Here is a 15000-nt window from a genome sequence, read left to right on the forward strand (position 1 = left end):
GAGGAGCCTCACCGCATATCAATCGGGGTGCGAGGCGAGGGATGGGGCGGGAAGGCCCCAACGGCTAGACGGAAGAGGCTTCAGGGCCACCTCGGAATGGTCCAAGCATCGGACGCGCTTGGGGCGACTGCCAGTGCCAACCCCTTATCCCGCGATGCGTCCGATACACAGATGGTTCCAAGGCGGCCGAGGAGCCTCACCGCATAGCAATCGGGGGTGCGAGGCGAGGGATGGGGCGGGAAGGCCCCAACGGCTAGACGGAAGAGGCTTCAGGGCCGCCTAGGAATGGTCCAAGCATCGGACACGCTTGGGGCGACTACCAGTGACAGCCCCCTATCCCGCGATGCGTCCGATACGAAGATGGTTCCAAGGCGGCCGAGGAGCCTCACCGCATAGCAATCGGGGTGCGAGGTGGGGGATGCGGCGAGATGGCCCCAACGGCTAGACGGAAGAGGCCACAGGGCCGCGTCGGAATAGTCCAAGCATCGGACGCGCTTGGGGCGACTACCAGTGACAACCCCTTATCCCGCGATGCGTCCGATACGAAGATAGTTCCAAGGCGGCCGAGGAGCCTCACCGCATAGCAATCGGGGTGCGAGGTGGGGGATGCGGCGAGATGGCCCCAACGGCTAGACGGAAGAGGCTGCAGGGCCGCCTCGGAATAGTCCAAGCATCGGACGCGCTTGGGGCCACTACCAGTGACAACCCCTTATCCCGCGATGCGTCCGATACGAAGATAGTTCCAAGGCGGCCGAAGAGCCTCACCGCATAGCAATCGGGGTGCGAGGTGGGGGATGCGGCGAGATGGCCCCAACGGCTAGACGGAAGAGGCCACAGGGCCGCCTCGGAATAGTCCAAGCATCGGACGCGCTTGGGGCGACTACCAGTGACAACCCCTTATCCCGCGATGCGTCCGATACGAAGATAGTTCCCAGGCGGCCGAGGAGCCTCACCGCATAGCAATCGGGGTGCGAGGCGAGGGATGCGGCGAGATGGCCCCAAAGGCTAGACGGAAGAGGCTGCAGGGCTGCCTCGGAATAGTCCAAGCATCGGACGCGCTTGGGGCGACTACCACTGCCAACCCCTTATCCCGCGATGCGTCCGATACACAGATAGTTCCGAGGCGGCCGAGGAGGTGGGGGATGCAGCGAGATGGCCCCAACGGCTAGACGGAAGAGGCTGCAGGGCCGCCTCGGAATAGTCCAAGCATCGGACGCGCTTGGGGCGACTACCAGTGACAACCCCTTATCCCGCGATGCGTCCGATACACAGATAGTTCCGAGGCGGCCAAGGAGCCTCACCGCATAGCAATCGTGGTGCGAGGTGGGGGATGCGGCGAGATGGCCCCAACGGCTAGACGGAAGAGGCTGCAGGGCCGCCTCGGAATGGTCCAAGCATCGGATGTGCTTGGGGCGACTACCACTGCCAACCCCTTATCCCGCGATGCGTCCGATACACAGATAGTTCCAAGGCGGCCGAGGAGCCTCACAGCATAGCAATCAGGGTGCGAGGCGAGGGATGCGGCGAGAAAGCCCCAACGGCTAGAGGGAAGAGGCTTCAGGTCCGCCTCGGAATGGTCCAAGCATCGGACGCGCTTGGGGCGACTACCAGTGACAACCCCTTATCCCGCGACGCGTCCGATACACAGATAGTTCCAAGGCGGCCGAGGAGCCTCACCGCATAGCAATCGGGGTGCGAGGCGAGGGATGCGGCGAGAAGGACCCAACGGCTACACGGAAGAGGCTTCGGGGCCGCCTCGGAATGGTCCAAGCATCGGACGCGCTTGGGGCGACTACCAGTGACAACCCCTTATCCCGCGACGCGTCCGATACACAGATAGTTCCAAGGCGGCCGAGGAGCCTCACCGCATAGCAATCGGGGTGCGAGGCGAGGGATGCGGCGAGAAGGACCCAACGGCTAGACGGAAGAGGCTTCGGGGCCGCCTCGGAATGGTCCAAGCATCGGACGTGCTTGGGGCGACTACCAGTGACAACCCCTTATCCCGCGACGCGTCCGATACACAGATAGTTCCAAGGCGGCCGAGGAGCCTCACCGCATAGCAATCGGGGTGCGAGGCGAGGGATGCGGCGAGAAGGACCCAACGGCTAGACGGAAGAGGCTTCGGGTCCGCCTCGGAATGGTCCAAGCATCGGACGCGCTTGGGGCGACTACCAGTGACAACCCCTTATCCCGCGACGCGTCCGATACACAGATAGTTCCAAGGCGGCCGAGGAGCCTCACCGCATAGCAATCGGGGTGCGAGGCGAGGGATGCGGCGAGAAGGACCCAACGGCTAGACGGAAGAGGCTTCGGGTCCGCCTCGGAATGGTCCAAGCATCGGACGCGCTTGGGGCGACTACCAGTGACAACCCCTTATCCCGCGACGCGTCCGATACACAGATAGTTCCAAGGCGGCCGAGGAGCCTCACCGCATAGCAATCGGGGTGCGAGGCGAGGGATGCGGCGAGAAGGACCCAACGGCTAGACGGAAGAGGCTTCGGGTCCGCCTCGGAATGGTCCAAGCATCGGACGCGCTTGGGGCGACTACCAGTGACAACCCCTTATCCCGCGACGCGTCCGATACACAGATAGTTCCGAGGCGGCCGAGGAGCCTCACCGCATAGCAATCGGGGTGCGAGGCGAAGGATGCGGCGAGAAGGACCCAACGGCTAGACGGAAGAGGCTTCGGGTCCGCCTCGGAATGGTCCAAGCATCGGACGCGCTTGGGGCGACTACCAGTGACAACCCCTTATCCCGCGACGCGTCCGATACACAGATAGTTCCAAGGCGGCCGAGGAGCCTCACCGCATAGCAATCGGGGTGCGAGGCGAGGGATGCGGCGAGAAGGACCCAACGGCTAGACGGAAGAGGCTTCAGGGCCGCCTCGGAATGGTCCAAGCATCGAACGCGCTTGGGGCGACTACCAGTGACAACCCCTTATCCCGCGACGCGTCCGATACACAGATAGTTCCGAGGCGGCCGAGGAGCCTCACCGCATAGCAATCGGGGTGCGAGGCGAGGGATGCGGCGAGAAGGACCCAACGGCTAGACGGAAGAGGCTTCAGGGCCGCCTCGGAATGGTCCAAGCATCGGACGCGCTTGGGGCGACTACCAGTGACAACCCCTTATCCCGCGACGCGTCCGATACACAGATAGTTCCGAGGCGGCCGAGGAGCCTCACCGCATAGCAATCGGGGTGCGAGGCGAGGGATGCGGCGAGAAGGACCCAACGGCTAGACGGAAGAGGCTTCAGGGCCGCCTCGGAATGGTCCAAGCATCGGACGCGCTTGGGGCGACTACCAATGACAACCCCTTATCCCGCGACGCGTCCGATACACAGATAGTTCCGAGGCGGCCGAGGAGCCTCACCGCATAGCAATCGGGGTGCGAGGCGAGGGATGCGGCGAGAAGGACCCAACGGCTAGACGGAAGAGGCTTCAGGGCCGCCTCGGAATGGTCCAAGCATCGGACGCGCTTGGGGCGACTACCAGTGACAACCCCTTATCCCGCGACGCGTCCGATACACAGATAGTTCCGAGGCGGCCGAGGAGCCTCACCGCATAGCAATCGGGGTGCGAGGCGAGGGATGCGGCGAGAAGGACCCAACGGCTAGACGGAAGAGGCTTCAGGGCCGCCTCGGAATGGTCCAAGCATCGGACGCGCTTGGGGCGACTACCGTTGCCAACCCCTTATCCCGCGATGCGTCTGATACACAGATAGTTCCGAGGCGGCCGAGGAGCCTCACCGCATAGCAATCGGGTTGCGAGGCAGATTATTGGGAAGGGAACCCCCTGGGATGCGGCTCAAGCAGTGCCCAAAGGGACTGGAATGCGGAATCACATCGAGAGACCCAAATGCTATACGAGGGCTCAAATCGAATTATCGATTTGGCCACGACATGGACGCATCGGAACGACTACCTTTGCCGAACCACTCGCAATTGCATCCATACCGAAACCAATAGACATTTCCGTTAGAGCCCTCGCATAGCATTCGGGAATCTCGCATGCCCCTCTAAATCGACCAATGCTGGCGCTCAATGAAAATCCGAGCGCTACCACCGTTCGAGCGCCAGCATTGGTCGAGTTAGAGGGGCACGGGGGAGAATGCTCCAGTCAACACCTCCCCTATATAAGTTATTTGTCCGATTCTCGCACAACCGTAGTCTGCCTCGTCGAATCAAACAACGGTCCCAGATTCCGACTTCCGTTCCGTAGAGACCCAAAAGCTAGATGGAGGCTCGCAAGAAAGAGAGTCGGCGCATAGCAATCGGGTTTCTCGAACGTTTAGGGACCGAGCTCACTTGCGGATAGGGCAAAATCCGCCAAGCAACCCAAAAGCTAGACGGGGGCTCGAATCGAATCGCCTAGGCGGCCACAACAACGACGTGTTGGATCGACTACCAGTGCCAAACCATTCAGCAAGACTAGTCTGTGTCGAGGCCGGATAGAGATTCTCAGAGAGCGCCCGCATAGCATTTAGGAGACCTGCCGCGTCCCTCACACTCGACAAATGGTGGTGCACGTTTATAAATCCGAGCGATCCCAACCCTTTCAAGCACCAACATCGGTCGAGATAGAGGGGCACGGAGGGGGCTGCGTGAGACAACACAGTCCCCTATATAAGTTATTTGTCCGATTCTCACACATCCGAAGAATGGTCATCAAATCGGACAACAGCCCAAACTTCCGACTTCCGTCCCAGAAAGCCCAAGAGCTATCTAAAACGTTCATGGCCGGAACTCGATCGCGGCTATACCAGTCCGCCAAGCAACCCAAAAGCTAGACTGGAGCTCTAGTCGAATCACCTCTGTGGCCATTGCAAGGACGTGTTGGAGCGACTACCATTGCCGAACCATTCCGCAGGTCGAGTCCATACCAAGGCCGCATAGAGATTCACGATGAGCTCCTGCATAGCAATCAGGAGACTTGCCGTGTCCATCACAATCGATAAATCCTGGTGCAAGATTTTTGCATCCGAGCGCTCCAACCAGTCGAGCACCAGCATCAATCGACATAAACGGGCACGGGGGGAGGATGCTCGAGAACACTACCTCCCCTATATAAGTTATTTGTCCGATTCTCAAGCAGCCGAAGTCTGGTCATCGAATCGGGTCAAAGACCACAACTTCCGACTTTACCCACAATGCAAGTCATCGAATCGAACATCGGCCCCCGAGTCGGACTCCATGCGTATGTCAGGTCATCGGACCCAAATTCCGCCTTCCTGCGCATGGCGGGCCATCAATATCAACTCGGTCATCGGACCCAAACTCCGCCTTTTTGCGTATGGCACGCCTTCAAATCGGTCATCGGACCCAAATTCCGCCTTCCTGTGCATGGCGGGCCATCAACATCAACTCGGTCATCGGACCCAAATTCCGCCTTTCTGCGCATGGCACGCCATCAACTCGGTCATCGGACCCAAATTCCGCCTTCCTGCGCATGGCAGGTCATCGGACACAAATTCAGACCTCGCCAATATGCCTACGTATCGAATCGGTCATCGGACCCAACTTCCGACTTCATCCATACTGTAGGGTCTTTGAGGTTGGCGCGGTGCGCTCAACCCAGGGAGTCGACCCATCGAAGCATACACCTCCCCTATATAAGCTATTTGTCCGATTCCCACACCTGTGTAGTTTGCACCTCTGACCAGGACATCGACCCCAACTTCCGAACTCGACTGCAACGACGGCACCAGCGCCTTGGTGCGCACCTTGCGACGCACAGTCCCAACATTCGCCTTCCTGCACATGGCAGGTCATCGGACCCAAATTCCGACCTCGCGAGTATGCCTACATATCGAATCGGTCATCGGACCCAACTTCCGACTTCATCCATACCGTAGGGTCTTTGAGGTTGGCGCGGTGCGCTCAACCCGGGGAGTCGACCCAACGAAGCATACACCTCCCCTATATAAGCTATTTGTCCGATTCCCACACCTGTGTAGTTTGCACCTCCGATCAAGACATCGACCCCAACTTCCGAACTCGCCTCCAACGACCGAACCAGCGCCTTGGTGCGCACCTTGCAACGCACAGTGCCAACATTCGCCTTCCTGCACGTGGCAGGTCATCGGACCCAAATTCCGACCTCGCGAGTATGCCTACATATCGAATCGGTCATCGGACCCAACTTCCGACTTCATCCATACCGTAGGGTCTTTGAGGTTGGCGCGGTGCGCTCAACCCGGGGAGTCGACCCAACGAAGCATACACCTCCCCTATATAAGCTATTTGTCCGATTCCCACACCTGTGTAGCTTGCACCTCCGATCAGGACATCGACCCCAACTTCCGAACTCGACTAAAAAGACCGCACCAGCGCCTTGGTGTGCACCTTGCAACGCACAGTGTCAACATTCGCCTTCCTGCACATGGCAGGTCATCGGACCCAAATTCCGACCTCATGAGCATACCTACTAATCGAATCGGTCATCGGACCCAACTTCCGACTTCATCCATACCGTAGGGTCTTTGAGGTTGGCGCGGTGCGCTCAACCTGGGGAGTCGACCCATCGAAGCATACACCTCCCCTATATAAGCTATTTGTCCGATTCCGACACCTGTGTAGTTTGCACCTCCGCTCAGGACATCGACCCCAACTTCCGAACTCGCCTGCAACGACCGAACCAGCGCCTTGGTGCGCACCAAAAGTGCGCACTTTTGGAGGGCACTTTTCTGCGCTCCAAAGGTGCGCACTTTTGGAGGGCACTTTTTGGAGGGCACTTTTCTGCGCTCCAAAGGTGCGCACTTTTGGAGGGCACTTTTTGGAGGGCACTTTTCTGCGCTCCAAAGGTGCGCACTTTTGGAGGGCACTTTTTGGAGGGCACTTTTCTGCGCTCCAAAGGTGCGCACTTTTGGAGGGCACTTTTTGGAGGGCACTTTTCTGCGCTCCAAAGGTGCGCACTTTTGGAGGGCACTTTTTGGAGGGCACTTTTCTGCGCTCCAAAGGTGCGCACTTTTGGAGGGCACTTTTTGGAGGGCACTTTTCTGCGCTCCAAAGGTGCGCACTTTTGGAGGGCACTTTTTGGAGGGCACTTTTCTGCGCTCCAAAGGTGCGCACTTTTGGAGGGCACTTTTTGGAGGGCACTTTTCTGCGCTCCAAAGGTGCGCACTTTTGGAGGGCACTTTTTGGAGGGCACTTTTCTGCGCTCCAAAGGTGCGCACTTTTGGAGGGCACTTTTTGGAGGGCACTTTTCTGCGCTCCAAAGGTGCGCACTTTTGGAGGGCACTTTTGTGCACTCCAAAGGTGCGCACTTTTGGAGGGCACTTTTCCTGTGCTCCAAAGGTGCACACCTAGGTGAGCACCTTCGACCACACCTTGTAGCACACCAAACTCTGACTTTCGACTTCATCCGCAATGCAGGGTCTTTGAGGTTGGCGCAATGCGCACAACCAGGGGAGTCGACCCATCAAACCCAACACCTCCCCTATATAAGCTATTTGTCTGATTCTCATACATGCGTAGCCTGCAGGAGCAATTAGGACATCGACCCCAACTTTCGGCTTCTAAACGAAAACAAGGTCTTTGAGGTTGGTGTAATGCGAACAACTAGGGGAGTCAACCCATCAAACCCAACACCTCCCCTATATAAGCTATTTGTCTGATTCTCATACATGTGTAGTCTACAGGAGCAATTAGGACATCGACCCCAACTTTTGACTTCTTAACGAAAACAAGGTCTTTGAGGTTGACGTAATGCGCACAACCAGGGGAGTCGACCCATCAAACCCAACACCTCCCCTATATAAGCTATTTGTCCGATTCTCATACATGTGTAGCCTGCAGGAGCCATTAGGACATTGACCCCAACTTTTGACTTCTTAACGAAAACAAGGTCTTTGAGGTTGGCGTAATGCGCACAACCAAGGGAGTTGACCCATCAAACCCAACACCTCCCCTATATAAGCTATTTGTCTGATTCTCATACATGTGTAGCCTGCAACAACGATTAGGACATCCACCCCAACTTCTGAATTCGTCTGCGTTGACCGCACCAAAGGTGCACGCCTTGGTGCTCACCAAAATCCGACTTCCGACTTCTTCTGCTATGCGGGGTCTTTGAGGTTGGCGCAGTGCGCACAACCAGGGGAGTCAACCCACCGAATGCAACACCTCCCCTATATAAGCTATTTGTCTGATTCTCATACATGCGTAGACTGCAGCAATGATTAGGACATCCACCCCAACTTTTGACTTCTTAAACAAGACAGGGTCTTTGAAGTTGGTGCAGTGCACACAACCAGGGGAGTCGACCCATCAAACGCAACACCTCCCCTATATAAAGCTATTTGTCCGATTCTCATACGTGTAGTCTGCAGCAGCGATTAGGACATCGACCCCAACTTCCGAATTCGTTTGCATTGACCGCACCAAAGGTGCACGCCTTGGTGTGCACCCTGGAGTGCACTTTGGTGCTCACCTCGGTGCACACTTTGGTGTGCACCTCGGTGTGCACCAAAGGTGCGCACCTTGGAGCGCACCAAAGGTGTACACTTTGGAGCGCACCACATAGGGTCTTTGAGAGGTTGGCGCAGTGCGCACACCAAGGTGGGTGTTGAGGTGCGTGCCGAGGTGGGTGGGTGCTAGGGTGCGCTCCATGGTGGGTGCCAGGGTGGGTGCGTGCTAGGGTGGATTCCAAAGAGGGTCATAGGGTGGGTGCCAAGGTGGGTTGGTGATATAGTGGGTTCAAAGGTGGGTACTAGGGTGGGTTCCAAGGTGGGTCACAAGTTGGGTGCCAGGATGCGTGGGTGTTAGGTTGGGTGCCAAGGTGGGCTCCTGCGTGGGTGGGTGCTAGGGTGGGTTTCAAGGTGGACGCGAGGGCGGGTGCCAAGGTGGGTAACAAGTTGGGTGTTAGGATGGGTGAGTGCTAGAGTGGGTGCCAAGGTGGGTGGGTGCTAAGGTGGATGCCAAGGTGGTTCACAGGGTGGGTGGGTTCTAGGGTGAGTTCCAAGGTGGGTCACAGGTTCAGTGCTAGGGTGGGTGTCAAGGCGGGTGTCGAGGTGCCTGGGTGCTAGGGTGTGGATGCCAATGTGGGTCATAGGGTGGGTACTAGGGTGGGCTGCAATGTGGGTGCCAAGGTGGGTAACATGCTCGGTGGGTTCTAAATTGGGTGCCAGGGTGGGTGTGCACCCACCTTGCCCGAGGTGGGTGCCAAGGTGCCAGTGTGGGTGGGTGCTAAGGTGGATGCCAAGGTGGGTGAGAAGGTGGGTGATAGGTTGAGTGGTAGGATGGGTGGGTGCCAAGATGGGTCACAGGGTGGGTGCAAGGGTGGGTAGGTGCTAGGGTTGGTGTCAGGGTGGGTGGGTGCTAGGTTGGGTTCCAAGGTGGGTGCGAGGGTGAGTGTCAAGGTGGGTCACAGGTTAGGTGCTAGGATGGGTGAGTGCTAGGGTGCAAAGGTGCCAGGGTGGGTGCTAGGATGGGTCGATGCTAGGGTGAGTGGCAAGGTGGGTCCACAAGTGTCAAGGTGGGTGCCGAGGTGGGTGCCAAGTCGGCGACTGCTATGGTGGATGCCAAGGTGGGTCACGGGGTGGGTGCCAAGTTGCTAGGTTGGGTTCCAAGGTGGGTGCCAACGTGGGTGCTAGGGTGCGTGGGTTAAAGGGTGTGTCACAACGTGGGTGCCAGGATGGGTGCGCACCCACACTGGCCAAGACGGGTGCGGGTGCAAGGTTGGGTTCCAAGCCCGGTCACAGGCTGGGTGCTAGGATGGGTGGGTGCCAAGGTGGGCACCAGGGTGGGTGCACCCACCCTGGCCAAGGTGGGTCACGGGGTGGGTCCTAGGGTGGGTAACGGGGTGGGTACTAAGGTGCGTGCCAAGGTGGGTCATAGGGTGGGTGCCAAGGTGGGCACCAGGGTGGGTGTGCACCAACCCTAGCCAGGGTAGGTCACGGGGTGGTTGTCGGGGTGGGCGTCAAGGAGCCAAGGTGGGTGGCAAGTAGCCAAGTTGCGTGCCAAGGTGGGTGTCGGGGTGGGTGCCAAGGATCCAAGGTGGGTGCCAAGGAACCAAGGTGGGTGTCTGGGTGGGTGCCGAGGTGGGAGCCAGGGTGGGTCCCAAGGTGAGTGCAAAGGTGGGTGCCAGGGTCAAGGTGAGTGCCAATGTGGGTTCCAAGGTGCCAGGGTCAGGGTGAGTGCCAATGTGGGTTCAAAGGTGCTAAGTTGGGTGCGAGGTTGGGTGCGAGGGTGGGTGGGTGCCAAGGTGTGCTAGGTGGAAGCCCGGGTGGGTCGGCATCCCATGGGTGTCGAGTTGGGTGCCTGATGGGTGCTTCTTGTCAAGTTTTAGTCGTCGGGACTCATTTCGAGCCTTAGAGGTCGTTTCTTGTCCGGTTGCCCTGTCTTCGACCTGGGAACCCAATTTTGGTCCTCGGGTCCCATTTTTTTTTGTCTCGCATCCCACTTTTGGCCTGTGGCCTTTTCGGGGTCGATTCTCGTTTTGGGCATCAGAGCATGTTTCTTCTCCTAAAACCCAATATTTGTTTATTAAGTCTCGGAACACATTTTTGTTCTCGTGGACCCATCATGGGTCTTGGAACGCATTTGTGGTCCTTGGGTCCCATTTTGCATCCCGAAACTTGTGTTTTGGTGCTTGATCCCTATTTTGGGTGCCCACCTTGCACCAAGTGCGCACCCGGGGCAAACCGAGCGCCTTGGTGCACCGGGGCAAGATCGAGCGTGCACCCGAGGCGCCCCGAACATGCACCAAGGTGCACTCGGCCCACATGTGAGCGCAGGTCGTTGCGCCCGAGGTGGTGTGTGGGCACCGCGTTGCAGACGGGACACTGCACGCACACGACGCCCCCTCCAGGTGCACGCACGTAGGCCGGGCCGGGTGCACACCCGACGCCCTAGCAAGGTGCGCGCACCCGGGCAGGGCTCACACTTGGCGAACGGGGCGCACTTCGCGAGGGAGGGTGTGCACCTCGACGGGGGTGGGTGGCCGGGGTGGATTCGCACGTGGGTCGCGGTTTGCTAAGTACACACTGCGACAAGCTCATAACGGGTGCGATCATACCAGCATTAGTGCACCGGATCCCATCAGAACTCCGCAGTTAAGCGCGCTTGGGCCGGAGTAGTACTGGGATGGGTGACCTCCCGGGAAGTCCCGGTGTTGCACCCTTTTTTAGTTTTTCGCCGGGCGTCGCAATGCTATTTGAATAAACCTTTTGCCCGTTTGCGTTCTCGTCGGGGCCGGGCCGGGCCGGGGTGCGCTGCCCGCACTACCGCGCGCGCGGGGGCGACACCGAGCGCGCACCCGAGGCACCCCGAGCACACAGGCCACGGTGCAACCCGGGCGTTGTGCGCGCACCCCGGTGCGCCCGAGGTGCTGCGCGCGCACCCAGGTGAAATCGGTGTGCACCTCGGCCAGTGCGCGCTCGGTCGAGTCGCGCACGTTGGCCAAGGTGCACGGTGATGTTTCTTACTCTAAGGTTCCGCACCAGACGCCCGGGACAGGTGAGCGAAGCTGGGCGGGGCCGGGTGCGCGGCCGGGGCAGGTGCACGCAGCTGGAGAGAGCTTTGGAGCACACTTCGGAGCGCACCAATGATGCGCTCCATTCAAAAGTTTCCTGAAAAGGCAAAAAAAGTTGAGATTATAGAATTTCCCACTTGAGAGATTGTAAAAAAAAAAAATTTAAAATGAAGGAAACGCGGGTGCCAAGGTGTGCGCAGCCCAGCCAAGGTGTGCGCACCAAGGCGCCCACCCTGGCGAAGGTGCACGCAAGGTGCGCACCCGAGGCAAACCGGACAATTAACCCAACTTTCGACTTCGCGCGCACCTTGGAGCGCACTTCGGAGCGCTCCTTGGTGCGCACCAATCTTGGGCACCTCGGAGTGCACCATGGCGCCCACCAAGGTGCGCACCCGGGGCAAACCGAGCTCCGACTTCGTGCGCACCTTGGAGCGCACGAAAGGTGCGCACCATGGCGCCCACCAAGGTGCGCAGCCCAGCCAAGGCGTGCGCATCAAGGTGCGCACCCTGGCGAAGGTGCGCACCCGGGGCAAACCGAGCTCCGACTTCGTGCGCACCTTGGAGCGCACAAAAGGTGCGCAACCCAGCCAAGGTGTGCGCACCCCGGTCAAACCGAGCTCCGAATCGTGCGCACCAGAGGTGCACGCCATCGTGCGCACCTTGGAGCACACTTCGGAGCCCTCCTTGGTGCGCGCCGATGTTGCGCACCTCGGAGCGCACCCGGGGAAAACAATGCAATTAACCCGACTTTCGACTTCGTGGGCACCTCGGAGCGCTCTCGGGTTCGCACCTCGGAGCACACCGAGGTGCGCACCTTTGATGCGCTGCCTTCACCAATTTCCAGAAAAGGCAAGAAAACATTGAGAAGGTGTGCGCACCGAGGTGCCCACCCTGGCGAAGGTGCACGCGAGGTGCGCACCCGGGGCAAACCGGGCTCCGACTTCGTGCACGCCGCACCTTGGAGCACACTTCGGAGCGCTCCTTGGTGCGCACCAGGGCGCGCAACCCAGCCGAGGTGCCCACCCCGGCGAAGGTGCACGCGAGGTGCGCACCCGGGGCAAACCGGGCTCCGACTTCGTGCACGCCATGGTGCCCACCGCGGCGAAGGTGCACGCGAGGTGCGCACCCGGGGCAAACCGGGCTCCGACTTCGTGCACGCCGCACCTTGGAGCACACTTCGGAGCGCTCCTTGGTGCGCACCATGGTGCCCACCAGGGCGCGCAACCCCGCCGAAGGTGCACGCGAGGTGCGCACCCGGGGCAAACCGGGCTCCGACTTCGTGCACGCCGCACCTTGGAGCACACTTCGGAGCGCTCCTTGGTGCGCACCATGGTGCCCACCAGGGCGCGCAACCCCGCCGAAGGTGCACGCGAGGTGCGCACCCGGGGCAAACCGGGCTCCGACTTCGTGCACGCCATGGTGCGCACCGCGGCGAAGGTGCGCACCCGGGGCAAACCGGGCTCCGACTTCGTGCACGCCGCACCTTGGAGCACACTTCGGAGCGCTCCTTGGTGCGCACCAGGGCGCGCAACCCAGCCGAGGTGCCCACCCCGGCGAAGGTGCACGCGAGGTGCGTACCCGGGGCAAACCGGGCTCCGACTTCGTGCACGCCGCACCTTGGAGCACACTTCGGAGCGCTCCTTGGTGCGCACCATGGTGCCCACCAGGCCGCGCAACCCAGCCAAGGTGTGCGCACCAAGGTGCACGCGAGGTGCGCACCCGGGGCAAACCGGGGTCCGACTTCGTGCACGCCGCACCTTGGAGCACACATCGGGGCGCTCCCGGGTTCGCACCGGCGTTGCGCACCGTGGTGGGCACCTCGGAGCACACCAAGGTGGGCAGCGAGGTGCGCACCTTTGATGCGATGCCTTCACTAATTTCCATAAAAGGCAAAAAAAAAACGAGATTTTAAAATTTCCGTTTTGAAAGATAGTGAGAAAAAGGGAATGCTGGTGCCATCTTGAGCCCGCCCTGGTGCGCAGCCCAGCCAAGGTGTGCGCACCAAGGTGCCCACCCTGGCGAAGGTGCGCGCCCGGGCAATTAACCCAACTTCCAACTTCGCGCGCGCCAGGGTGGGAGCGCACCCAACAACCGGGCCTGGGAAGAGCCAATGCGAGAAACCCCACCAAACGCTCTGACAAAAAAAGAGGGGGCGCTCCAGTAACCCCGCTTCGGAGCGCACCCTGGGCAAACCCAGCCAAGGTGCCCACCCCGGCCAAGGTGCAGGCGAGGTGCGCACCCGGGGCAAACCGGGCTCCGACAACGTGCACGCCGCACCTTGGAGCACACTTCGTAGCGCTCCCGGGTGCGCACCTCAGAGCACACCAAGGTGGGCAGCGAGGTGCGCACCTTTGATGCGCTGCCTTCACTAATTTCCAGAAAAGGCAAAAAAAAAAGGAGATTTTAAAATTTCCGTTTTGAAAGATAGTGAAAAAAACGGAACGCGCGTGCCATCTTGAGCCCGCCCTGGTGCGCAGCCCAGGTAAGGTGCCCACCCTGGCAAAGGTGCGCACCCGGGCAATTAACCCTACTTCCGACTTCGTGCGCGCCAGGGTGGCAACCGGGCCTCGGAAGAGCCAATGCGAGAAACCCCACCAAACGCTCCGACAAAAAAAGAGGCGGCGCTCCAATAACCCCGCTTCGGAGCGCAGCCGGGGCAAACCCAGCCAAGGTGCCCACCCCGACGAAGGTGCACGCGAGGTGCGCACCCGGGGCAAACCGGGCTCCGACAACGTGCACGCAGCACCTTGGAGCACACTTCGAAGCACTCCCGGGTGCCCACCGGCGTTGCGCACCGTGGTGGGCAGCGAGGTGCGCACCTTTGATGCGCTGCCTTCACTAATTTCCAGAAAAAGGCAAAAAAAAATGAGATTTTAAAATTTCCGTTTTGAAAGATAGTGAAAAAAAAGGAACGCGGGTGCCATCTTGAGCCCGCCCTGGTGCGCAGCCCAGGCAAGGCATGCGCACCAAGGTGCCCACCCGAGGTGCACACCCGGGGCAAACCGGGCTCCGACTTCGTGCAGGCCGCACCTTGGAGCACACTTCGGAGCGCTCCTTGGTGCGCACCATGGTGCCCACCAGGGCGCGCAACCCAGCCAAGGTCTGCACACCAAGGTGCCCACCCCGGCGAAGGTGCACGCGAGGTGCGCACCCGGGGCAAACCGGGCTCCGACTTCGTGCACGCCATGGTGCCCACCGCGGCGAAGGTGCACGCGAGGTGCGCACCCGGGGCAAACCGGGCTCCGACTTCGTGCACGCCGCACCTTGGAGCACACTTCGGAGCGCTCCTTGGTGCGCACCATGGTGCCCACCAGGGCGCGCAACCCAGCCAAGGTGTGCGCACCAAGGTGCACGCGAGGTGCGCACCCGGGGCAAACCGGGGTCCGACTTCGTGCACGCCGCACCTTGGAGCACACATCGGAGCGCTCCCAGGTTCGCACCAGCGTTGCGCACCTTTGATGCGCTGCCTTCACTAATTTCCAGAAAAGGCAAAAAAAAACGAGATTTTAAAATTTCCGTTCTGAAAGATAGT

At 60.0% G+C, this 15000-nt stretch overlaps 1 non-coding gene across 1 annotated transcript; it reads left to right on the forward strand.

Annotated features, from left to right (window-relative positions):
* The first annotated feature begins 10998 nt into the window (after nt 1–10998).
* Nucleotides 10999–11117, forward strand: LOC131861644 (5S ribosomal RNA). The gene has a single exon (XR_009360677.1). It is a non-coding gene; the product is annotated as a 5S ribosomal RNA (ribosomal RNA).
* Nucleotides 11118–15000: the final 3883 nt, after the last annotated feature.

This window comes from Cryptomeria japonica, unplaced genomic scaffold (assembly GCF_030272615.1).
Source record: "Cryptomeria japonica unplaced genomic scaffold, Sugi_1.0 HiC_scaffold_32, whole genome shotgun sequence".
In the NCBI taxonomy this organism is placed as follows: domain Eukaryota; kingdom Viridiplantae; phylum Streptophyta; class Pinopsida; order Cupressales; family Cupressaceae; genus Cryptomeria; species Cryptomeria japonica.